The 27,533-nt window shown below is 45.3% G+C and overlaps 1 pseudogene; it reads right to left on the bottom strand.

Annotated features, from left to right (window-relative positions):
* Positions 1 to 827: 827 nt before the first annotated feature.
* LOC138993463 (tumor necrosis factor receptor superfamily member 19L-like) overlaps positions 828 to 27,533 on the bottom strand; it is a 99,026-nt pseudogene continuing 72,320 nt past the window's right edge.

The following is a 27,533-nucleotide window of genomic DNA, read 5'->3' as shown; positions in this document are numbered from 1 at the left end:
GTCACCGCCCCCCCCCCCAAAGCTCCTGATATTGTGGAGGTGGCTGGGCCCCACCCAGGTCAAGTCTATTTTATCAATTTGGATAAATAAAATCAGCAGGTCGGAGGCAGGCACATGCATTCAGCCCCTGCTGGAGGCAGAGCCATGGATGGCCCGCCCCATGGGGGCCTTGAAGGCAGAGGCCCTGGAAGCAGCAAAAATGGGGCCAGATAAAGCTACAAGTAGGAGGGGTGGCAAGGAGGTAAGCTCGCACCCACAACACAGCCCAGACCCTGCAGGGAGCTGGAGAGGCCCTTGGCACTGAGACTTCACAGTCAGAAAAAGGGGGACCCAGAGATGGCCAGGGACTTGCCAGGGATTAGAACCCAGGAATTCAGACTCCCTGCTCATGGCATTTTGTTGCCCCTCACCTTCACAGGTCCTGCCGGGAGAGGAGGGGAGGCACATCTGCTCTGGGGCCCTGGACAGAGGCAGGAGGTGGCTAATTACCAAGGGTGAGGCCAGGGGTGCCAAGCAGAGGGCCCCTCCCACCATCACGGCCTGGCCTCCTGGTGGCACAGAGGATCTTACAGGTCCCAGGATCTGGCCAGGGCACAGGGTCAGGGGCATCCTGCAAGGAAGGAACTGGGTGGCAGGGACGGGTGGGCTTTCAACTTGCTCCTGTGTACTGCGCCTGCCGCGGCCTCCTCCCTGGGGCAGACACTGCCACCTCCAGCCTTTGCCGTTTTGTCTGCTGGGCCATTGCTTCTTGATCCTTGCAGGCCCAGCTGCAGCTCGACCTCCTCCAGGAAGCTTTCAGAACCTCCCAGGACAGGGCTGCAGTGCCCTCAGATGACCAGATTGCTCTCACTTAGCCAGACCACATAGCGGTTCTCCTCGGCCTTCTTCTCTGCTGGGGGCTTTGGCCACTTAGTATGGCTTCCACTACTTCCCAGTAGTGCCTGCTGCTCAGTGGGGTGGCCAGCTTGTGGGGAGTCAGTGAAATCACCCACTGAGGGCCAACCTCCGTGGTGGTCTTCACCTCAGAGGCCCATGAATTTGTCCACTGCTCAGGAATTCGGGCCACCCGGAACCTGCCCACAGACAAGATAGTGATCTCGCCCTGGCGTCCGGCCTTGGCCCCGGTCTTGGGGGCCCTGGCTGGGTTGGGCAGAAATCTGGGAGTGGGAGTGGTAGCGGCCGAAGCTTCAGGGGACAGCAGCACCTCGGGCCACTTCTGGTTACAACGGGAGCAGCAGAGGCCAGAGAGCGAGGCCAGGCCCTGCACGGTGTGGAGGTGGTGGTAGTGTGGGCAGATGTACGGCATGCTGGGTCCGGGCGGCAGCCTGGGCACAGGCCGGTGGCCGGTTTGTACCAGCTGTTTGTTGTGATACTCCTTCAGCAGCTCCTCCAGGGCCGCTGAATTCTCTTTCTTCTCCGTGATCAGGCGCAACAGGACCCCGATGGTGTCCTCGTTGGCGTCTTCAGCCCCATAGGCCGGGTTGTTCCCGCTGCCTCCGCCTCCAGGGCCGGGCCCGACTTCCTTGTTGGCAGTGCAGTGGTAGCCCTTCCGCTTGAGCAGGTTACACACCAGGATGCCCAGCAGCCCCATGAGGCAGAAGATGGGCACGATGGCGATAACTGCGTACGGGGCCGCTGTCTCCTCAGGGCCGCCTGCCCGCGTGCTGTTCCCAGGTGGCCGAGTCTCCCCGGTGCCTCTGGCCCCTGCTGCCACTGCCACACCACATCGGGTCCGCCTTCTCTGCTCATAACAACCACGAGGACCCAGAGGTGTCCAAGAGCACAGCTGACAGGGAACACGGGGGCCTCTGAAGGGGCAAACCACCCAGGCCGGCCGTCTCCACATAGTGTGTCTTGAGTCACTGTGTCCACCCAGGCCTCCAGCCTCCCTCAAATGAACTTCCTGCAAATGTAAGTTCCTTCTCTCTGCTCTGCATTAGGCTGTCAGCTGTGAACAGTGACTAAATAAAACACAATCGCCATGTGCAGAATAGCTGAACGCAGACCATTATCTCCATGTTTCTGGAAAAGTAGAGCCAGAAAGAATGATTTGGTTGGGGAGATTGGAGAGGCTGGAGTACTTTCAACTTCCTAAAACTATATTCCTTTATATTTTTTAAAATATATTTTTATGGATTTCAGAGAGGGAGAGAGAGAGAGAGAGAAACATCAACGATGAGAGAGAACCACTGAGCGGCTGCCTCCTGCACACCCCCACTGAGGACTGAGCTCACAACCCAGGCCTGTGCCCTAACCAGGAATTGAACCGTGACCTCCTGGTCCATAAGTTGATGCTCCACCACTGAGCAATACCAGCCAGGTTCAGTTATATTTTAAACAACATTTAAAAGCAAAACAACAATAAGAGATGAGGATGCAAATTTAACTAGCCTACCTTATTTACAGTTACTATGGAAGAGCTATTAACTTGGGTCTTAGTTGGAAAGAAGTCAAAGTCTAACCCTACATTTGGTTCAAAATAGGTTTAAACCGTATTCTGTGTGATGGCAATAACATATTTAAAGACCTAACATTGTTTTTGCGGCTTCACATTTGAAGTGACCTTTTAGAATGTAAATAAATTGTGGGCCTTCGGAGAGAAAGGCATCCGTGTTAACCAGAGGCTCTCAAGGAAGAGCTACGTGAAATGCTATGTTGATACTGTGATAGGTCCATACTCATAAAGGTGCATGTGTGTGCATCTGTGCGCATGTGTGTGCGTGCATGTGTGTACATGCATGTGTGCTGTTGTGTGTGCCAGTGTGTGCATGCGCCCGGGTGCATGCACATGTGTGTGTGTGCACTTTGTGCTCACGTGTGTGTGTGTATGCAGCTGTGTGTGTGCGTGTGTGAAGTATATGAAGTCATAGAGTGGCTCTGGTCACTGTGACACACCAGCACAGAACAGGAAGTACATAAATAGCCACCTGGCTTTCCATGACAGCCTCACACTGGGAATCCCAATCCATGAACTGCTTTTTATCTCATAGGTGGCAGAACTGCTCTGCAATAATAGCCTGTTGTTGTTGACAAAGCAGCCGGTGCAAGCCGCACAGCCTCTGGTGAGCGCTCCGTGCCAGTGCTCAGGGTTGGCATACACCTCACTGCACCCATAGACTTGATGCAAACGCCCCAAACTAGAAGTGCCACTGTTTACATTTCCTTTTAAAAACTCCTATTCTTGATGCTTGGTGTATGGGTTCAAAATTAGGTGCCCACAGCGTCTCTGTGGTGTGTGGATTATTCTGAGATAGAGACAACTGAGACCCCATGGACTCGAACTTCTGCCTGCCCCCTTAGCTACCTAGAAGAATTTGAATTGGGGTGTTGCCACGGGAAGGGTTACCACTTACTGTAACTCGTCACGACACATCCACAGGGCAGGACAAGCACCAGCTACTGAACATCTGCCCGGCAGTCGTCCTCCATGACCTTCCTCCCTCTGAGGCCCCGGGGGCCTGACCTCATCCTCAGCTCAGAATGCCCTCTAGGCCTCGACTTCCCTTTCTGCCTCTCCTGGCAAGTGAGGTGGGGAACGTTGGAGTCTGCAGTTCCTGGAGGAAGCAAGCCTCCCTGCTCGCTTCAGTGCATGGCTGCCGGCCGCCATCTTGGCTGACAGTTAATTTGCATAAGGATACGCTGATTAGCCAATGGGAAGGGTAGCGGTCGTACGCTAATTACCATGTTTCTCTTTTATTAGTGTAGATAGCTCATGTGATGTGCTATGAAGTGGGCACATCGTCAACCCATCTGCAGGGGACACAGCACAAGCTGGCCTGGAGTGCAGAGCTGTGATTTGACAGCGTTTGTAAGCACTTCCCTGGGCCTGGTCTGTTATCAGTACATCTAGGAGATAATTTTAGTGAATACAGTGTCCCTGGTACCAATGTGTGGGCCCTCCCTCCCCTATTATAAGACATTCAAAACTCTAGTCTGTAAAACCAGGTGTTTACACACATGGTCCATCGGTGTGACTCTTCTAATGAGCAGTGCTAAAGTCAGTCACAGGCTAAATTCTTCCAATTTTTTCTTTCTAATATTGTGACAATTCCTCTCCTTTGATTCTCTTAATACGCTTTCTATGATGTAGACTCCACAAGGGAAAATAATGGTCATACTTCTGATCCAGAAGAATGTGTGGAGTTGAGGTTTCATTTGCATCAACATTGCACCCACTCTTGATCCCAATTCATTTCTCATCAGTCAGACTCCTGGGAGCAGGGCTCTGGCCTAGGCTCAGGGCACAGGGCACAGGGCATGGGCCTCCCTCCATCAACCATGCACTTTGAAATAATTTCCTCCTCTGATCTGGCCGAGTGTATGCTGACCCTCAGATCAGCAATAGAAGAACCACTGTTTAACCAGGGATCTGTCAGACAAGGTGAGGGAAGTAGCCGGAAATCAAGAACCTGACATCTGTACTAAGATTACCGTCTTAGACCATTTTAGCTTCTATAACAAGACATAGCCAGGAGGCTTGTACTAGTAAATAACAGACCTTTATTCTCACAGCCCTGGAGCCTGGGCACCCAGAGTCCCGGTGCAAGCAGACTCAGTGTCTGATGGGACCCACTTCCTGGCTCAACACCAGCTGATTTCTCACCGTGTCCTCACATGGCAGAAGGAACCAGAAGCTCTCAGGGCCTCTTTGATTAGGGTACTACCCCATTCGTGAGACCCCTCCATTATGAGTGACACCCAATGACCTCCCAACTGCCCTTGGGGGTCAGGATTTCAGCATATGAATCCTGGGCGCACAGTCAGCATAGGAGTTAACATTACAAGTACACAGAAACTCAAAGCCCAGCTGATGGACACAGCACTAATAAGGTTTTGTTAAGAGTATTTCTAGAAAACCAAGTAAGAATGTAGAATATAGTTTATCTGTGCCTTTGTTTACCTGACATAATTTATGCTGCATCATGCTTAAGGTTTTCTATAAAAACACAGTTTAACCTTTGTGGCAGAACTGAAGAATATCACAAAATCTATTCTGACATACTATGGCAGTGGTTCTCAACCTTCCTAAAGCTGCGACCCTTTAATACAGTTCTTCATGTTGTGGTGACCCCCAACCATAAAATTATTTTCGTTGCTACTTCATAACTGTAATTTTGCTACTGTTATGAACCGTAATGTAAATATCTAATATGCAAGATATATTTTCATTGTTACAAATTGAACATAATTAAAGCATAGTGATTAATCACAAAAACAATATGTAATTATATATGTGTTTTCTGATGGTCTTAGACAACCCCTGTGAAAGGGTAGTTCGACCCCCAAAGGGGTCGTGACCCACAGGTTGAGAACCGCTGCACTATGGAGAGGCAGGTGGGCCCTTAGATTTGGCATATGTAGTCAGCTTTTGCTTCGATGCTTAGAAAGAATGGTGTTAGTCTCTCTTGTTGTCACCGTGCTATATCAGGAACAGCCAAATTGCTTGTCTAAAGTTCAAGCTAAATATAAAATCGTTTTGTTCAGAACATATCTTACTCAGTGCTTAGGGGGCATTTTCTAAATGAGCCCTCTAAATGGGACTTGGGAAAATTTCTCCAAAAGGTCATTTTCCACCATGGGAAGGTCATTTTGTCTGGAGTGTTTCTATGTTGTACTCCTAGGGCCTTGTTTACCTGCTGGAGTAACTTTTGACTTCCCACTAAAGAAAAGGGTATAATTTGTGTTATTTTATTTTCGTCATAACCCACATCTGCTCATTACTAAAGAGTGACTATTCATGTTGAGCAATTTCATAGCTGAGGCGTCAAGAGGAAAATGAGTTTAAAATGAAGATAAGTTGTGGTAAGAGCACTTAGCTGCCCTCGAAGGGGTGGCTTCCTGTCCCACAGTCTTCACACAAGCGAGTGGGACAAATAGTGGTTCACAGTGAAAAGCACAAGTAACCGAAAAGATAGCGAGTATGCAGAACAGTGATTGTCAACCCCAGCTGCACACCCACATCACCTGGTGCTTTAAAAACACTGGTTGAGCATCGACCTATGATTCCCGGTCAGGGCACATGCCCTGGTGGTGGGCCTGATCCCCAGTGTGGGGCATGCAGGAGGAAGCCGATCAATGATTCTCATTGATGTTACCATCTCTCCTTCTCCCTTCCTCTCTGAAATAAAATATATATATATATATATATATATATATATATATATATATATATATATATTAAAAAGTGTTTAAAAACACTGACACCTGTGTCCCACACCTAGAATTCTGATTTAGCTGTCTTGGGTGGGGCCTGGAGAGTGGTGGTGTTAAAATACTCCACAGTGATACTAAAAAGCACTTTGGTTTGAGACTCACTTTCTGGACTAGAAAGTTGATCCTTAATCTTGTCTTGATCATTGACATCTTTAAGAATTAGTTGAAAGCTATGGTCTTCTTCAAGATAATACATAAAAACAAGGGAAGGTTATGGATACTAATCTTGACATTACTAGTTCATGCACTTAAAATAATTTGCTATAGCCCTGGCTGGTTTGGCTCAGTGGATAGAGCCTGTGGACTGAAGGGTCTGGGGTTTGATTTCAGTCAAGGGCACATGCCCAGGTTGTGAGCTTGATCCCCAGTGGGGAGGTGTGCAGAAAGCAGCAGATCCATGATTCTCTCTCATCATTGATGTTTCTATCTCTTTCTCCTCTCCCTTCCTCTCTGACATCATTAAAAATATATTTTTTAAAAAATAATAATAATTTGAAATATACCCAAATCACTTATCAATAATGTCTGGTTTACAGGGGAAAATGTAACGAATATTGTAGTTTTGTCCTGGGTTCATCAGAACTAGAACCTGCCAGTGACTGAGTAGGGGAAGCTTGCTAGGGAGAATTACTAATCTGATGAAATCACTATGAGCAATAATTCAGCTTAGTGGGACATTCTGGATGAGGGAGAGAACCTGAAGCAGAACAAACACAGGACAGAATTGAGCCCAGAATAAACCCGCATGCATGTGGTCAACTGATCTTCAATGAGGACACCAAGAATACAAATTAAGGAAATATGTTGTTGGGAAAATTCGATATCCACATGCAGAAGAAGGAAACTGGACCTTTATCTTTCATCCTACACAAATCAGTTCAAAATGGATGAAAGATTCAAACATAAGATTCTAAACCTTAAAACTCCTAGAAAAAAATAGAGAAAAAGCTCCTTGACATTGACTTGCCAATGATTTCTTGGATGTGACACAAAAGCACAGGCAACAAAAATAAACAAACTACCAGCTGCTAGGGTGGCTGTTATTTAAAAAAGCACACACACAAGTAAATGAGTGTTGGTGAGGATGTGGAGGAAAGGGAACCTTGTGCACTGTTGATGGGAATGCAAATTGGTGCAGCCTTTATGGAAAACAGTATGAAGGTTCATCAAAAAACTAAAAATAGAGCTACCATATGAGGGATCCGCAATTCTACTGCTGGGTGTTTATCCAATGGAAATGAAATCACTGTCTTGAAGAGATATGTGCACCCCTACGTTCACTGCAGCACTACTCATAATAGCAAAGACATGGAAACAGCTAAGTGTCCATCAACGGATGAGCGGCTAACGATGAGCTCTCTCCATGCAGTGGAGTGTTACTCAGCCTTAAAAAGAAGGAGATTCTGCCAATTGTGACACTATGGATGGACATGAGGACATTATCTACTTATATAAAAACCATGGGTGGTGTTCAACACAACCATCAGAATCGCAACCAAGCAGAAGGAAGTCAGTCCTGCAGGGGCTGTCTTGGCAACGGCTGTGCCCTCCCCCGAGCTGTTTCCTGGAGCTGTTTCTGGTGAGGGCGGGGTTTGAGGCAGGAACCCGCCCTCAGAGCATGGACCCACTGAATCCTGGTTCGTTTTTCCAAGGTCTGCACCCTCCCCAACTGTTTCCCGTGTGGCCTGAGGGAAGAACCCACCCTCAGAGCACCAGGAACGCCCAGCAGCAGTCAATCCTGGGTTGCTGAGGTGGAGGCCACGGTGTGGTAGAACTCTAGGTCTGGCCCAACAGGGGGCATGGCTGACCTTCAAACCAGACCCTGACAGTAGGAAGGAGGGATCCCCATTCTTCACAGAATCCACTGTTGGATAGCTTGCTGTCAGTGGCCTGCCAGCCAGAAACCCCATTCTCCTGTACCCCAAACCCTGACAGGAGGGAGGAGGGAGCCCCTTTCCTCACAGAATCGACAGGTGGCCAGTTTGCTAATTAATTCCCTTTTTTAAAAAAAATATATATTTTATTGATTTTTTACAGAAAGGAAGGGAGAGGGATAGAGAGTTACAAACATCAATCAGCTGCCTCCTGCACTCTCCCCACTGAGGATGTGCCCACAACCAAGGTACATGCCCTTGATTGGAATCAAACCTGGGACCCTTGAGTCCACAGGCTGATGCTCTATCCACTGAGCCAAACCGGTTAGGGCAATTAATTCCCTTTTAATGTGCACGAATTTCGTGCACCGGGCTACTAGTCTATAATAATCTACACTAATAAAAGAGAAACATGGTAATTAGCGTACGACCGCTACCCTTCCCATTGGCTAATCAGCATATCCTTATGCAAATTAACTGTCAGCCAAGGTGGCAGCCGGCAGCCAGGCAGCTGGAAGCTAACATGAGGCTTGCTTGCTCCAGTGACTGCAGACTCCAACGTTCCCCGCCTGACTTGCCGGCCTCTGAGTTGCAACTCTAAGCAACTATGTAACAAATATAGAAGCTAAACAAAACCCCAGAAATCAGCTTTCAGCCTGCCGGGATCTCAGAGCTGAAGTTATACATTGTTTCGATTATAGAACGGCAAACAAACCAGATACGAAGCCTCAGAGCTAGAGCCACAGCTAAAGCTGGCCCAGAATAAAATAAAAAAAGAAAAAAAAAGGAGCGGTTGGGAGCTTCAGTCAACAACCACCAGCGTGAAAGCAGCCCTCAGCCCCTCACCCAGGCTCGCCAGGCACCCCAGTGGGGACCCCCACCCTGAAGGGTGTGTGACCAGCTGCAAACAGCCATCATCCCCTCATCCAGGCTGGTCAGGCACCCCAGTGGGGACTCCCACCCTGATCCAGGACACCCTTCAGGGCAAACCAGCCGGCCCCCAAGCCTCTATCCTATATAGTAAAAGGGTAATATGCCTCCCAGCACCGGGATCAGCATGACAGGGGGCAGCGCCCAAACCCCCTGATCGCCCTGCAGCTCTGTGTGTGACAGGGTTGGGGCCACAACCTCCCTATCTGCCCTGCTCTGTTCGTGACATGGTGCGGCGCCCCAACCACCCCCCCCCCCCATGGACCCTGCTCTGTGTGTGACGGGGTAGAGCCATAACCTCCCCATTGGCCCTGCCCTGAGTGTGACAGTGGTGGCGCCCCAACCCCCTGATCGGCCCTGCTCTGTGGGTGATAGAGGGCGGTGCCCCAACCCCCTGATCCGCCCTGCTCTGTGAGTGACAGGGGGTGGCGCCGCAATCTCCCCATTGACCCTGCCTTGAGTGTGACAGGGGGCGGCACCCCAACTCCCCAATCAGCCCTGCTCTGAGCCAGACCAGGGGCTGCACCTAGGGATTGGGCCTGCCCTCTGCCACCCAGGAGCAGGCCTAAGCCAGCAGGTCGTTATCTCTTGAGGGGTCCCAGACTGCAAGAGGGCCGGGCTGAGGGACCCCCCCCCCCCCCGAGTGCACAAATTTTTGTGCACCGGGCCTCTAGTAAAAGTATAATATGCTAAATTAGACCAGACGTCCTTTTGCCAGGGATGCAAGGGAAGCCCAGGCCCTGGGTGCCAGAGGGAAACTGGTGCTGGCAGCCGGGGAAAGGAAGGCCTACTCTCGCAAAAATTTTGTGCATTGGGCCTCTAGTGTTTACATAAAACAAATCACAGGGAAGCAAATACTGTATCATTTCATTTAAATATGAAATCTAAGAGTGAAACTTACAGAAGCAGAGAGGAGAATGATGATTGCCAGGAGCTGAGGGAGGGAGAAATGAGGAAATGACAGTCAAAGGCACAAAGTTTCAGTTTTGCAAGATAGGTAGGTTCTGTAGGTCTATGCAGCACAATGCCTGTAGCTAACAACACTGTAGTGTATGCTTAAGCTTTGCTAATGGGGTAGGCATTATGTTTAGTGTTCACACACGCACACACACACAAGAGTAATATAAGGAGTGGGAGGAAATTTGGGAGGTGATGGATAGATCCATGGCTTTGATGGTGGCAATAGTTTTATGGGTATATACTTATCCCCAAACATGCTGAGTTGTATATATTAAATACATACACCTTTTTACATATCAGTTATACCTCAATAAGTTGATTTTAAAAAACACACAACACGAAACACCAAAGATCTTAAGCATTCGAGAGAACAGAAGAAAAATGAGAGTGTGGAATCGACACCAAGCATTGAGTAAAATTATGAGGGTCACGGCTTTGTAGTCATCTCCCCTCACCCACAGGATTTCTTCTTCTCCTTTACAGCACGGACATACCTGTCACTTCTTCAAACATTTCTCTTGGCTGTTCCTTTCTTTGTTCCCGATCAAACCCTATCTGATTCATGTGCCATTCCATCAGGACCTCAATATTTTACCCAGGTGTTAATAGCTAAAAGAATCATTTCCTATTGGTGCCGTAGTTTAACTGGGAGCATTCCCTTAACAAAAAGGAGTATGAAGGACATTTCAGACACTGACAAATAAGGTTTTGGGGGGACAGGAAATACAACATATCTGTCAGTTTTCAAATCAAATAGTTTCTGCTTTCTTCGGGGGAAACCCAAACACTGAGCTCTGAACCAAGTTTAATGAAACAACCACCAAGCCTCACCCGGCGCCGCCCTAGATGTGCTTCCTCTCAAGGTGCTTCCTGAGTCCCAGGAATTGTTAAAGGAATCATGTGTGTGTGGGGGGGGGCAGAGGGGTTGCATTAACTGGAAAATCACCAACCCACAACCTTACAGAGCGACCTACACTGAAGCAGCTCAGACCTGTGTCCCAGCAGTGATGGGGGACAGTGGGAGGGGGAAGGTGCAGGAGGGAAGAGGTAAGGAACACCATGCAATGCCCTTTCCATGTGCCAAGGGCAGCCGATCTGAAACTACATGGATAGTGGAAAGGTTTATAGAATGTTGGGGACAAGATCTCTCATGACCCACAGGCCATCACAGACCAGCCACGTAGAACATCCATGCAGAATCGAACTACCCTGTTTAATAGCCCATGAGGACCATCTGGTTAGTAACCCACAAGGACTACCTTGGTTAGTAACCCATGAGGACCACCTGATTAGTACCCCAGAGGACCACCTGATTAGTAGAGGACCACCACTGATTGATTAGTCACCCATGAGGACCACCTGATTAGTAACCCATGAGGAACACCACTGATTGATTAGTAACCCATAAGGACCAACTGATTAGCAACCCATGAGATGCACCCTGATTAGTAAGCAACAAGGACCACCCTGATTAGTAACCCAGGAGAACCACCTAATTAGTAGCCTAGGAGAACCACATTATTAGTAACCCACAAGACTACCTGGTTAGTAGACCACGAGGACCAACTCATTAGTCACCAACAAGAGCCACCTGGTTAGTAATTCCTGAGGGCCACTGGATTCTAACCCATGAAGACCACCTGCTTAGTCACCAATGAGAACCACCTGTTTAGTAACTCTGAGAAATACCTGATTACTAACCCACGAGGACCACATGATTAGTAACCAACAAGGACAACCACTGATTAATTAGTTACCCACAAGGGCCACCAGTTTAATAAACCACAAGAACCACCTGTTTATTCACCAATAAGGATCACCTGGTTACTTACCCCTGAGGACCTCCTAATTAGTAACACACCAACCAATTGATTAGTAACCCACAAGTACTACCTAATTAGGAGCCTACAGGACAACCTGATTAGAAATCCATGAGGACCACCTGATTAGTAACTCATGAGGACAACCACTGATTGATTAGTAGAGCTCATGGACAACCTTGTTAGTAACACACGAGGACCACCAATAATTGATTAGTAAGCAACAAGGACAACATGGTTAGTAACCCAGGAAACCACCCTAATTAGTAACCCAAGAGGACCATCCTGATTAGCAGCCTACAAGGACTTCCTAATTAGTAATTCATGAGAACTACTCTGATGAATATCCCACAAGGACCACCCTGATTTGTAGCCTAGGAGGACCACATGATAAGAAACCCATGAGAAACACCTGGTTAGTAACTCACAAGGACAACCTGATTGGTCACCAATGAGAGCCACCTGGTTAGTAACCCCTGAGGACCACCGGATTACTAACCCATAAAGACAACCTGACTTGTCACTAATGAGAACGACCTGTTTGTAACCCCTGAGAACCACATGATTACTAACCCACGAGAAACACCTGATTACTAACCCACAAGGACCACCACTGATTGAATAGTCACCCACAAGGAACACCTGTTTAGTAAACCACGAGGAGCACCTGATTAGTCACCAATGAGGAATGCCTGGTTATGTAGCCCTGAGGACCACCTAATTAGTAACACACCCAACCACCTGATTAAGCGTTTGAGTCCCAAGCATGCGATCGCGCTGCTTGGTATTTCTCGACATAAAATAAAACAAGCGCTATCACGCTGTTTGGGTCTTTTCGTACTCATTTAGAGAAAGCGTGGTTGCGCTGTTTGGGATTCTTCGATAGTGTTTTTTCAATACCCCCTGGGACTCAAACGAATCGTATGTTTTCTCGACATAAAATCTCAGCAGCGCGATCGCGCTGCTTGGGACTCAAACGGTTAAAAAACCACCAGTATTACCTAATTAGGAGCCTATGAGAACCACCTGACTAGTAATCCATGAGGACCACCTGATTAGTAACCCACGAGAACCACCACTGACTGATAAATAACACCCAAGAAAACCTGATTAGTAACACATGAGGACCACCACTAACTGATTAGTAACCAAATAGGACCACTTGGTAAGTAACACAAGAGATCACCCTGATTAGTAACCCAAGAGGATTAAACTCATTAGTAGCCTACGAAGCCTACCTGATTAGTAACCCATGAGGACCAACTGGTTAGTAACCCACAAGGACCCCCTGATTCTTCACCAAGGACAGCCACATGGTTAGTAACCCAGAAGACCACAGTGTTTAGCAACCCACGAGATCTACCCTGATTAGTAAACCATGTGGACCACCCTGATTGGTAACCTACAAATACCATCCTGATTAGTAACCCAGGAGAATCGCCTAATTGGTAGCCTACGAGGAACACATGATTAGTCACAAACAAGACCACCTGGTTAATAACCCACCAGGACCACCACTGATTGGTTAGTAACCCATGAAGAACACCTGATTAGGAACCCACAAGGACCACCTGATTAGCTGCCAATGAGAACCACCTGGTTAGTAACCCCTGATGATCACCTGATTAGCCACCAATTAGAGTCACCTGTTTAGTAACCCCTGAGAACCACATGATTACTAACCCATGAGGCCTGCCTGATAAGTAACCCACAAGGATCACCATTTATTGATTAGTCATGCAAAAAGACCGCCTGTTTAGTAAATCACTAGGACCACCTGATTAGTAATTCATAAAATACACCTTGATTAATAACCCATAAGGACAACCCTGATTAGTAAACTAGGAGGACCCATGATTAGTAACCCATAAGGATCAACTGATTAGTCACCAAGGAGAGCTACCTGGTTAGTAACCCAGGAGACCACAGTAACTAATAACCCACAAGGGGTACCCTGATTGGTAACCCATGAGGAATACCTGATTAGTATCCCATGAAAGCCACTCTGATTGGTCACCGAAAAGGACCACCCTGGTTAGTAACACAGAAATATCACCTAATTAGTAGCCTAGGAGGACCACATTATTAGTAACCAATGAGACCACCTGATTAGTAACCCACCACGACCATTACTAATTGATTAGTAACCCACAAGGAACACCTGATTTGCAACCTACGAGGGCCACCTGATTAGTCACCAATGAGAGGCACCTGGTTAGTAATCCCTGGGCACCACCAGATTATTAACCCATGAGGACCACCTTATTAGTCACTAATTAGAACCAACTGTTTAGTAACCCCTGAGAACCACCTGATTACTAACCCACGAGGACCACCTGATTAGTAAACCAAGAGGACTAAACTGATTAGTAGCCTATGAGGAATACCTGATTAGTAACCCACCAGGATAACCCTGATTACTAACAAATGAGGACCACCTGGTTAGTTATTCATGAACACCACCCTGATAATTAACCCACAATGACCACTGTGATTAGTAAACTAGGAGGACCATATGATTAGGATCCCATGAGGACCACCTGGTTAGTAACCAACAAGGACCACCTGATTAGTCACCAATGAGAGCCACCTAGTTAGTAACCCAGGAGACCACAGTTATTAGTGACCCATGAGGACCACATGATTAGTAACCCATGAGAACCATCTTGATTGGTAACTGACAAGTACCACCCTAAGTAGTAACCCAGAATTACCACCTAATGAGTAGCCTAGGAAGACCACATTATTAGTCACCCACCAGGACATCTTGATTAGTCACCAATAAGAATAACCTGGTTACTTACCCCAGTGGACTAATTAGTAACACACCAAACCACCTGATCAGTAACCCATGAGGACCACCACTGATTGATTAGTAAGAAACAAGGACCACCGGGTTAGTAACAAAGGAGACCACCTGATTAGTAACCCAAGAGGACTAAACTGATAAGTAGCCTACAAGGACTGCCTGATTAATAACACCAGGACCACCGCCGATTGATAACAAATTAGGACAACCTGATTAGTAATTCATGAAAACCACCCTGATTAGTAACCCACAAAGACCACCCTGATTAGTAGACCAGAAGGACCACATTATTGTAACCCATGAGGACCACCAGATTAGTAACCCACATGGACCACCTGATTAGTCACCGAGAGCCACCTGGTTAGTAACACAGGAGAGCACAGTGATTAGTAACTCATGATAACCACCCTGATTAGTAACCCAGGAGAGCCAAGTATGTAGTAACCTAGGATGACCACATTACTAGTAAACCACAAAACCACCTGGTTAGTAACCCACGAGACCCATCACTCATTCATTAATAACCCACAAGGAACACCTGATTAGTAACCCACGAGGACCAACTGATTAGTCACCAATGAGAACCACCTGTTTAGTAACCCCTGGGAACCACCTGATTACTAACCCATGAGGACCACCTGATAAGTAACCCACAAGGATCAAGATTTATTGATTAGTCACGCACAAGGAGGACCACCCATTTACTTACCCCTAGGACCACTTAATTGAAAACACACCCAACCAACTGATTAGTAACCCACGAAAACTACCTAATTAGGAGCCTACGAGGACAACCTGATTAGTAATCCAATAGGACCACCTCATTAGTAACCCATGAGAACAACCACTGATTGATTAGTAACACCCAAGAACAACCTGGTTAGTAACACACGGGGACCACCACTAATTAATTAGTAAGCAATGAGAATAACCTAGTTAGTAAACCACAAAACTACCCTGATTAGTAACCCAAGCGGACCACGCTGAGTAGTAGCCTACAAGGACCACATAATTGGTAATTCATGAAAACCACCCTGATGAGTATCCCACAAAGACCACCCTGATTAGTAGCCTAGGAGGACCACTTGATTAGTAACCCATAAGGACAACCTGATTGATCACCAATGAGAGCCACCTGGTTAGTAACCCCTGAGGACCACCAGATTACTAACCCATGAAGACTACCTGATTAGTCACCAATGTGAACCACCTGTTTAGTAACCCCTAAGAACAACCTGATTACTAACTGAGGACCACCTAATTAGGTACCCACAAGGACCACTACTGATTGATTAGTCACCCACAAGGACCATTGGTTTAGTAAACCACAAGGACCACCTGATTAGTAACCCATGAGGACCACCTAGTTTCTAACCCCTGAGGACCACCTTATTAGTTACACCTGAACCACCTGAGTAGTAACCTATGAGGACCACCTAATTAGGAGCCTATGAGGACCACCTGATTAGTAATAGATGAGGACCACCTGATTAGTAACACATGAGGACCACCACTGATTATTAATAACACCCAAATACAACCTGGTTAGTAACACGAGGACCACCACTAATTGATTAGTAAGCAACGAAGACCACCTGGTTAGTAACCCACAAGGACCACCACTGATTGAGTAGTCACCCACAAGGAACACCTGTTTATTAAACTATGAAGACCACCTGATTAGTCACCAATTAGGAACACCTGGTTATATAGCACTGAGGAACACCTAATTAGTAAAACACCCAAAGACCTGATTAGTAACCCAGGAGAAATACTTAATTAGGAGCCTATGAGAACCACCTGAATAGTAATCCATGAGCACCACCTGATTAGTAACCCATGAGGACCACCTGGTTAGTAACCCATGACTGATTAGTAACCCAAGAGGAACACCCTGATAAGTAACCCATGAGTACCACCTCATTAGTATCTCATGAGGTCCACCCTGGTTAGTAACTCATGAGGACCATGTGATTAGTAACCCAGAAAACCACCTAATTAATAACCTATCAACCAGCACCAATTAATTATTAACCCATGAGGACCACCTACTTAGAAACCCATGAGAGCTATATGATTAAAAACCCATGAGGACCACCTCATTAGTATCCCATGAAGTCCACCCTGATTAGTAACCCACGAGAACCACCTGATTAGTAACAAAAGAAGACCACCACTAATTGATTAATAAATCACAAGGACTACCTGATTAGTAACCCCAGAGGACCACTGGATTACTAACCCAGGAAGGCCACCTAATTAGTCACCAATGAGAACCACCTGTTTAGTAACCCCTGAGAACCACTTGATTACTAACCCACAAGGACCACCTGATTAGTAAACCACAAAGACCACCACTGATTGATTAGTCACCCACAAGGACCATTGGTTTAGTAAACCACAAGAACCACCTGCTTAGTCACCAATGAGGACCACCTGGTTTCTAACCCCTGAGGACCACCTTTTTAGTAACACATCCAAACCACCTGATTAGTAACTCATGAAGACAACTGTAGGGAGCAGCTATAGGGTTAAGCCTCTGACTGACCTGTTGGCAAAGCCACAAACAAGTCCCAGCTTAGTGGGCACAGCCCTCTTAGCATAATTAGACTTGACCTTATGATGCTCCCTAGATTTTATCTGGGTAGCTAATGGGCTGAGGGAAATGTAGCAAGTGCTGCCAAAACAAGTGAAACTCACAAGAACATTGTAAGGATGGTGACCACTACCTTGTTTACCTCTGGCTATTAAGGCTCAACTTGCTGTCTGGATCTCTTTCTGTGGCCTCAGCCAGGCACAGGAAGATCCACCTAGACCCCGCTTATTCTCTTTGTCTTTTCTACATCCTTCACCACCACCCCCCCTCCTCAGGCTCACGGAACCCTTGGCTGTGCTGGCCTGGCACAGACAACCTAATTAGGAGCCTACGAGGACCACCTGATTAGTAACACATGAGGTCCACCACTGATTGATTAGTAATCCCTCAGGACAACCTGGTTAGTAACACTAGAGGACTATCACTAATTGATTAGTGAGCAACAAGGACCACCTGGTTAGTGACCCAGGAGACCACAGTGATTAATAGCCCACAAGGTCTACCCTGATTGGTAACGGACAAGTACCACCCAGATTAGTAACCCAGGAGAACCACCTAATTAGTACCCTAGGAGGACCACATTATTAGTAACCCACAAGACCACTTGGTTAGTAACTCACCAGGACCATCACTGATTGATTAATAACCCACAAGGAACCCTTGATTAGTAACCCACTAGGACCACCTGATTAGTAACCCATTAGGACCACCTGATTAATTACACATGAGGCCCACCACTGATTGATTAGTAAGCCCCAGGAAAACCAGGTTAGTAACACTAGAGGACCATCACTAATTGATTAGTAAGCAACAAGGACCACCTGGTTAGTAAACCATGAAGACCACCTGATTAATAACCCAGGAGGACAACCTGGTTAGTAACCCAGGAGGACCACCAGTGATTGATTAGTAACCCATGAGGAATACCCTGCTTAGTAACCCACAAGAGCTAACTTATTAGTAACCCATGCATACCAAAAGTATCCCATGTGGTCCACCTTGGTTATTAACCCATGAGGACCACCTGGTTAGTAACCCAAGAGGACCACCTGGTTAGTAAACTATGAACCAGCACCAACTGATTAGTCACTAATTGATTAGTAAATCACAAGGACCACCTGAATAGTAACCCATGAGGACCACCTGATTAGTAACCCACCAGGACCGCAGTGATTAATAACAAATGAGGACCACCTGTTTAGTAATCCATTAGAATCACCCAAATTGGTAATAGACAAGTACCACCCTGATTAGTAAACCAGAGGGACTACCTGATTAGTAGCCTAGGAGGACCATGTGATTCGTAACCAATGAGGACCATTACTGATTGATTACTATTCCACAAGGATCACCTGATTAGTCACCAACGAGAACCACCTGCTTAGTAACCCCTGAGGACCACCTGATTACTAACCTACAATGACCACCTGCTTAGTCACCAATGAGAAGCACCTGGTTGGTAATGCCTGAGGGCCACCTATTTAGTAACCCATGAGGACAACCTGATTAGTAACCCATGAGGATCACCTGGTTAGTCACCAACAAGGATCACCAGTTTAGTAATCCCTGGGAATCACCTTAATAGTAACCCATGAAAAACACCTGGTAATTAACTCACGAAGACCACCTGATTAATAACCAAGGAGGACTACTAATAATTGATTCGTAACTCATGAGGACCACTTGATTAGTAACCCACGAGGACCACCTGCTTATTAACCCACAAGGATCACCTGATTAGTCATCAAAGAGGACCAGCTGGTTAGAAACCCAGGAAGACCATCACTGATTGATTAATAACGCACTAGGAACACCCTAATTAGTAAACCAGGAGGATCACCCTGACTAGTAACCAAAGAGGACCACCTGATTAGTATTCCAAGAGGTTCACCCTGTTTAGTAATTCCTAAGGATCACCTGAATACTAACCCAGGAGGACCACCTGATTAGATACCAAGGAGAACCACCTGTTTAGTAACCTCAGAGGACCACCTGATTACTAACCCAGGAAGAACAACTAATTAGTCACCAATAATGACCACATGTTTAGTAAAGCTGAGGACCACCTGATTACTCAACCAAGAGGACCACCTGATAAGTCACCAAAGAAGACCACCTGGTTAGTAACCCCTGAGAACCACCTGATTACTAACCCCTGAGGACCACTTAATTAATGTCCCATGACAACCACCTGGTTAGTCACCAATAAGAACCACTTGGTTAGTGACCCCTGAGGATCACTTTATTAGTAACCCACAAAAACACCTGGTTAGTAACCTGTGGAGAGCAGCTACAGTGTTTGGACAGGTTCAACCCTCGGACTGACTTGTGGCAAAGCCACATACAAGTCCCAGATTGGAGGGCAAAGCCCTCCCAGCTCAATTATAGCCAAAAGGCTATGGTTGTAAGCTTGACCTTATAGTCCTCCCTTGTTCCTAGGTAGCTAATGGGCTGTGGGAAGTGCAGCAAGTGCTGCCAAAACAGGGCTTGAGTAACAAAATAGATTTGAAACTCGCAAGAACATTGTAAACATCTTGCCCGTGTTTTGCTTTGTGTGATCTGACTATAAAATAAAGCTTAGGCTTACAGGCTGTGGCACTGTCTCTCCATTGAGAGCAGCGTCCCATCTAGCCCCAACTGTATTCTCTTTTCTGTCTTCTTTAATCCTTCACCGCCCCTCCTCAGGTTCACCCCTGGCCGTGCTGGACAAGGCTCATATGGCGCCCAATGTGGGGCCTGAGGCCTGAGAACGAGGGGTGGGGGGTGGGGGGAGGGGGGACTACAATTACAAGGTGAAAGGATGCTCCAGTGAAGCACATGCAGAAAGTGAAAGTAAGGTAGGGAGCGAGGTTTGGTAGCAGCTGAGTGTAAAACATGGGAAATTCAGGATCTCAGGAAAGGGATCTCTAAAACAATGCTCAAAGAAGCGTAGTCAAATTCTTAATTTCTTAAGTTTTGCTAAGGACTGTAAAGCAAAAAAATGGAAGTCCTGATAGTGATGCTTAAAGCTAAGCCAGGGCATTTTGCTAAGGACTGTAGAGCTAAAAATGGAAGTCAAAATGACTGAAATGTAAATAGCAAAGGTACTAACTGAGATATTGCTTAGCATTAAAATTTTAACCTTTATAAAGATGAAAATTCCTTATGAAGTAAAATAATTTTCAAAGAAATGGCTGATAGGCTGCAAAGTCTTAACTCCAAAAAGCCTTAAAAAAAAATTAAAGGGCAAACTTTAAAGAAGACAAAAAAAAAAAACTAAGTCCAAAAGGAGGAAAATAGTAGATAAAAAATAAGATATAGATTAAGTAGAAAAGTAGAAGATAGAAAATGAGATACAGATTAAGTAGAAAACTAGAAGTAGAAGATAGCACAGGAACCAAAACAAGGAGGAAATTAATTTTTTAATAATTTATATGCTCATGGGCACTGGACCTTATGGGGCTTTGCAGGTTCAGTTAAACTGTAAAATTTATAAAGGTTGCAACCCAGGAAAGTTTGGACAAAGGCCAGCCAAGCCTGCCTATAATTAACAAAGCATCATTTTCCCCACCTGAGGCAAAGTGGGAGAGGAAGGAAAAAACTTTAAATTGGATATATTTGACAGCTTTTCCAAATGTAATATCTCAAAAAGTTAACAGAGAGACAGCTTTGTGACATCTCAGGGGCCCCAGGGGGGCCCCAAAGATCTACTCTCTACATAAACAAAAATGGGGAGAAGTATGTTAAGTGTTAAATGTTTTGAATTACGATGCAGGGGGTTGTACAGTGGCCAAAAGGCATCGGGCCTCCAGTGCAATAGCCTTCACTGAGTTAGGCTGGTGGAAGGATGCACAAACTGGACAATGGATTCAGTAATGATGTGGGGAAGAGGATGTTTGTATCTTTCTAGAGGGAGAAGCACAGCCTATGTGGGTGCCAGAGCATGGCATGCGTCACCGTGATGGACCCAGAGAAGCTCCTTATCCCTTCATTCAAAAGACTGAGAGTTGCCCTGATGATAGCGATGCGGAAGAAGAAAATGAAGGCTACAAAAGGGGCTGAGGTGCCAAGGGGTCAGCTGAAGAAGTTAATGACTGAGGCCTAGCAGATGGTAGAAAAGCAAAGAGTGGAAGCTACTCCCTTAACCATGTTTCTGCCTAGTATTGGTGAGCTGCCAGTTTTCTGTAAAGTCTTGCACAGCCAAATCTGAGGACTCTGAGTAGATGTACACCAGCAGCAAAAGAAACTTTTCATTTTGTGGAAATAGTCCTGAAAATATTAACATATCTGTGGTTCGGTTTCTCTCTTGTTGCCGTGTTGCATTGACATTATTTTGTTGTTGTTTTGTTAATAGCCAGAGTTTTGTTCTTGATGTTTTGGTTATGCTGCATAATTTGCCTAGAGCTTTTGATGCCAAGTAAACAGGAGAAAGTTGTTTTTACTTTTATGGTTATTGTAGTAGCTTAAAGTTTTAGATAATTCCTAACTTTGGAATAACCCTTATAAGTGATTATAATGAATAATGTAAGTAGAAGTAATTAAAAACCAAAAAGGGAGAGATGTGGAGAGCAGCTACAGCGTTTGGACAGGTTCAAGACTCAGACTGACTTGTGGCAAGCCACATACAAGTCCCAGCTTGAAGGGCAAAGCCCTCCCAGCACAAATAAAGCCAAAAGGCTATGGTTATAAGCTTGACCTTATAGTCCTCCCTTGTTCCTAGGTAGCTAATGGGCTGTGGGAGGTGCAGAAAGTGCTGCCAAAACAAGACTTGAGTAACAAAATAGATTTGAAACTCACAAGAACATTGTAAATACCTTGCTCTTATTTTGCTTTGTGTGATCTGACTATAAATAAAGCTTGGGCTTACAGGCTGTGGCACTGTTTCCTCATCCAGGCAGTGATCCACCTGGTCCCAAATGTATTCTCTTTTCTATCTTCTTTAATCCTTCACTGCCCCTCCTCAGTTTCACCCCTGGCCATGCTGGACATGGTTCAGTAACCCCATAAGACCACCTGATTAGTAACCAATGAGGACCACCTCTTTAATAAACCATGAGGACCACCTGATTAGTCACCATAAGGATCACCTGGTTAGCAATCCCTGAGGACCACCTTCTTTGTAACACACCCGTACCACCTGATTAGTAACTCACGTGGACCACTTGATTAGTAGCCTATGAGGACCACCTGAATAGTAACCCACAAAGATCATCTGATTAGTAACCCACAAGATATACCACTGATTGATTAGTAACCCCCGAGGACCACCTGGTTAGCAACCCAGGTGTACCACCTGATTAGTAACCCAGTAGGACCACCACTGATTAGTAACCCATGAGGACCACCACTGTTCACCCCTCAAAGTGACTATAAAACTGGTCCCATTAAGAGACAAGTGTCGGCCCCTCTACTATTGTTAGAATTACTAATTAACATTGTTATATAATCAGCACTAATAATTTTCATTATTTCTCATCAGATTGTATTCCTATCTGATAGAAATTAGAAGTGATCCTAGAAGGTAATCCTTGCGTCTAGGCCCCCCATGCATGTAAGTGTTCTTACATAAACCAGTAAGTGAATGATTAGAAAGACAGACACACAGGCAGATTGATAGATACATCAACTGACTGGTTGATTGATTGATTGAATGATTTTAGAAGAAGTCTTATTGAAGAATTCTTTAAGAAGTCACCTCTCAGAATCTTTCATGTGTCTTTGATTCAGGTTTCAGCAATTCCATATGATTTAGGAAGACAGGTTTCTACAATTATTTTATTCATCTCAATTCAATGTTTTAACCACTTCAACTCTCTCATTTTCCAAACATTCACTTCCTATAGGCAGGAAGCATCTCTGTTAGGCATCTGCATTGTCAGGAAAAATGAAGAAATCCTTTGAAATTGGCAAAACAAATGACTGGATGCCCTATTGTTCCCCCTTCCATGTTGTCTCAAACTTCCACCATCTTTGAGCTAATTCATGACTCTGTAAGTGGCAGAAAACCGATAATACAAGTAATTGTTGCCCTTAGAAATGCAGCCACTTTTTGTCTGGTGGGACACAGCTGAAGAATGCCTAGTGGATGGATCAGACTAGCGCCCAAGTGTAAATTTATACACATCATACCAACAGTTATTGTTACCTCAAGATGTGTGGTCTTTGAGTCCCCCCAGAGAGAGTTGGAACATTTCACTGATTCTTCCATTAACTGATAAGTCAATTGAGACTTTGGACATATGTTCATTTTTTACTGATATGAGATAGTAATTTTCCTTTGAGTAAATTTATCCTGTGATAGCACTCATTCTCCAGCCCTTTGACTCTTTGGTCCTTTAGGTGATTTGCCCCACCTCCAACTGAGTGCCCATGAGGATGCTGGTGGATTTCATTGTGAAGGGGCATGGTGGACCAGGGTAGAGTGTCAGGAAGATGTGATGATGTCAGAGGGGAAAGAATGGTTCAAGCTCAGTGTAAATTACTCATAACAAAGTCATGACTCCTCAGCATTAAATTATATTACCAACAGCTCTTTACATTACCTTTCTTTCATCCTCCAAAAAGTGCAGGAAGAAGGAACATTCTGACATATAAACATGGCAAATACATTGACACAATTGTCCATATAAATTAAGAGTCAGAAGACATTTGTGATGATCTTAGTCACTTCTCAGTCCAAATGGTTGTGCTTTTATTTTCATTTTTGCTTTCAACATATAGGTAAAATCCAAGCTCATTTTATAGGACAGTTTTCTGTTTCTTTCGAAAGTTTGGAGCTTTTTTAGAAGCTTTTAAAATTTCATTTCACTAAAGCAAAAAGCAATTATGGCATCTATATCTGATAATTTGTAGATTAAGTGCTTTAAAACTGTGTTCTAGCCGAACCAGCATGGCTCAGATTTTGAGCATTAACCTATGAATCAGGAGATTATGTTTTGATGCCCGGTCAGGGCACTTGCCCAGATTGCAGTCTGGATCCCTAGTATGGGGTGTGCAGGAGGTAGCCAATCAGTGATTCTCTCTCATCATTGATGTTTCTATCTCTCTCTCCCTCTCCCTTCCTCTCTGAAATCAATAAAAATATATATATTTTTAAAAATTTATAAAAATGTGTTCTGAAAATCTTCACTGAGATTTAAAGAACAGGTGTATATTTTGCATTGAACTTTTCTTATCTTTATTGCAATATCATTGACATTCCATAAAACTCACCCGTGGAAAGTCTACAGGTTAATTATTGTTATTATATCCACACAGGGAGCTGCACCTGCCACCACTTACTACTTTTAGAACATTTCATCACCCTCCTGTGGTAGTCAATTCCTCACTCCTGCCCATTGGTCAATTCCACACAATCACTATTTACTTTCTCTAGGGCATGTCTATTCTAGAGGTTTCATCTCTACGAAATTATATACTGTGTAGTGTTTATGTCTGGCTTCTTTCACTGAGCATTGTGTGTTCAAGACCATCCATGTTGGACCATATAAGAATTCCATGTCTTTTTAATGACAAAATAGTATCCCATTGTATGGATATTCCATTTTTTACTTACTCACCCATCGGTTAATGGACGTTTGGGTTGTTTTAATGTTTTTTTAAAATATATTTTATTGATTTTTTACAGAGAGGAAGGGAGAGGGATAGAGAGGTAGAAACATCAATGAGAGAGAAACATCGATCAGCTGCCTCCTGCACACCTCCTACTGAGGATGTGCTGGCAACCAAGGTACATGCCCTTGACAGGAATTGAACCTGGGACCTTTCAGTCCACAGGCCGACGCTCTATCCCCTGAGCCAAACTGGTTAGGGCTGTTTTAATGTTTTTAAAAATGTTTTATTGATTTCATTTTTTAGGGAGAGAGGAAGTGAGAGTGAGAGAGACATCAATGAGAAAGAAACATGATTGGCTGTGTCCTGCAAGCCCCCTACTGGGGATTGAGCCCACACCCTAGGCATGTGCCCTGACTGGGAATTGAATCAGGGACCTCTCTATGCATGGACAACACCCAACCAACTGAGCCACACCAGCCATGGCTGGGTTGTTCTGACTTTTGGGATATTATGAATAATGCTGCTATGAACACACTTTCTTGTACAAGTTTTTGTAGGGAGATAAATTTTCCTTTCTCTTGGCTACATATAACTAGAATCGGAATTTCTGGGTCATATGGTAATTCTACTTACATTTTGAGGAACTTCAATACTGTTTGCCAAAGTAACACAATTTTACATTCCCACCTGTGATGTCAGAGGGTTCCACATCTTCTGGCATTATAACAAAACATGATATTAATTTTATCACTATTATTATTGTCATCCCGATAGCTATATAGTGACATGTTGCTGGAATCTTGATTTCCATGTTCTTATTAACTAATGATATTGAGCATATTTTTATGAGTTTATTAGCCATTTGTCTGTCATCTTTGAAGAAGTGTTTATTCTAGTTGTTTGCCCATTTTATATTAGGTTACTTATCTTTTTATTATTGTGTTTTAAAAGTTCTTTCTATATTCTGGATACAAGTTCATTGAGAGATATTGTTAGTGCTTGGTCTGTTTATCCCAGCAGAGATGTTGAAACCTAACCCCCAGTATCCCAAGAGGGGACCGTATTTGGAAGTAGAGTTGGTGCTAACTTGATGTCAAACTGGAGTAGAGTGGTCCCTTAATCCAAAATGACTCCTGCCTTTGTAAGGAGAGGCCGGCACAGCTCCTGAAACAAACATCTGCACACGCAGGAGAGGCTGTGGAATTAGGCAAGGTTAGTCTGGAAGACTTCAGAGGCTCAGGGAAGAGCAGGAGTGTCTTGAGGAGCCTGTTGGTGGAAATGTGGATGTTAAAGGCAATGCTGGTGAGAGCTCAGGAAGAAAGGGCACTGACTCTAGAGAAAGCCTCTAGCACCTTAGAGAATATTGTCAAGGGCAGATGTTGCTAGAAATATGTTACAGGTGCAGAAATAATTTCACTCTAGACATACACATGTGTGTGTCCGTATGCATCTGTGTGTGTTTATTATAAACTGTCCCAAATCTTCCGGACAGCGATGTGTAAGATATAGTGTGTGCACCAAATTATCTTTCTAATGTGAAAATTAAAAATTAAAATCTCAAACACATCTGCAACCAAGACTTTCAGAGAAGACCTATATTTAGTTAGGCTTAATGTGTTTAGATTTTATGGTATGTCCGGAATTTACACACACACACACACACACACACACAGATATGCACAGATCCCAGAAAAACTCTTGACATGCACACAAGGAGCCATGAAAGTTTAATGGCAGCATTTAGAATAACAAGATGCTGAAACTCGTGGAAAAGTGTGTGTATTGGAGACGAGGACATTCTGTGTAGCAATGGCAGTGGGAATCCGAGCCCCGGAGCTGCATACACTTCCTCGCAAACTTCAGGTTGAGGAGTAAGCCCATTACGGAAACGCTCCCAGTCTGACAATTCATACCAGGTGTGAGCACAGGGAAAGCCGCTGGAGGGCGTTTAAGGACAGACAACTCAGTGCAGTAAAGGCAAGTGAGAAGGAATGCCAAGGCCCAGGCCAAGAGAGACCTGCAGAAGGCCTGCGGGTGTCTCGCTGGTTCCCCGTGCCCAGGTCACTCTCTGTGTTGGGGGCTTAGTTCCCCAGAACCTCTTCTAAGCAAGGCAGATGGGGGACTGCAGCTGCCACGTTCCAGGCAGCAAGGGGCAGTCGTGTGACCTGGTGTGGTCACTAAAGAGTGTGTGTCTGGGTCTGAGTACCCACAGGGCAGGCCTGGTCCTCTGGGTCCGATGTCCTTTCTGTTACAAAGGGCTTCAGCCAACACACGTCCTTGACCCAGCATCAAACCGGGAGGTTGGGACAACACCATGTGACGTGGAGGAGATGCCCAATTGGGACCTGGCACCTCTGAATGACTGTGAGGAGAACTGTTTGCCCATTGGTCACAGCTGAAACATCTGTCTTGCGCATGCCCTCTGTTGTTATGTCTCTGTAACGGCTCTGCAGCCCTGTTGAAAGTATTACACATGTCCCCCATTTTCTCACATTGACCTCTCCCAGCCTGCCCCTGCTCCCCACCCCAGGCCTTCACCACCCTATCATCTGTGTCCATGGGTCATGCATATATGCATACAAGGTCTTTGGTTGATCTCTTTCCACCCACCCACCTCCCCTGCCTTCCCTCTGAGGTTCGACAGTCTGTTTGATGTTTCTATGTCTCTGGATCTATTTTTGTTCATCAGTTTATTTTGTTCATTAGATTCCACATATGAGTGAAATCATATGATACTTATATTTCTCTGACTGGCTTATTTCGTTTAGCATAACACCCAGAAATCTATGGCATTTTTA

The sequence above is a fragment of the Myotis yumanensis genome, unplaced genomic scaffold, assembly GCF_028538775.1.
Source record: "Myotis yumanensis isolate MYYU_CA2020_CCGP unplaced genomic scaffold, mMyoYum1.0.hap1 SCAF_15, whole genome shotgun sequence".
In the NCBI taxonomy this organism is placed as follows: Eukaryota; Metazoa; Chordata; class Mammalia; order Chiroptera; family Vespertilionidae; genus Myotis; species Myotis yumanensis.
This window is presented reverse-complemented; position numbering and strand designations above follow the sequence as displayed.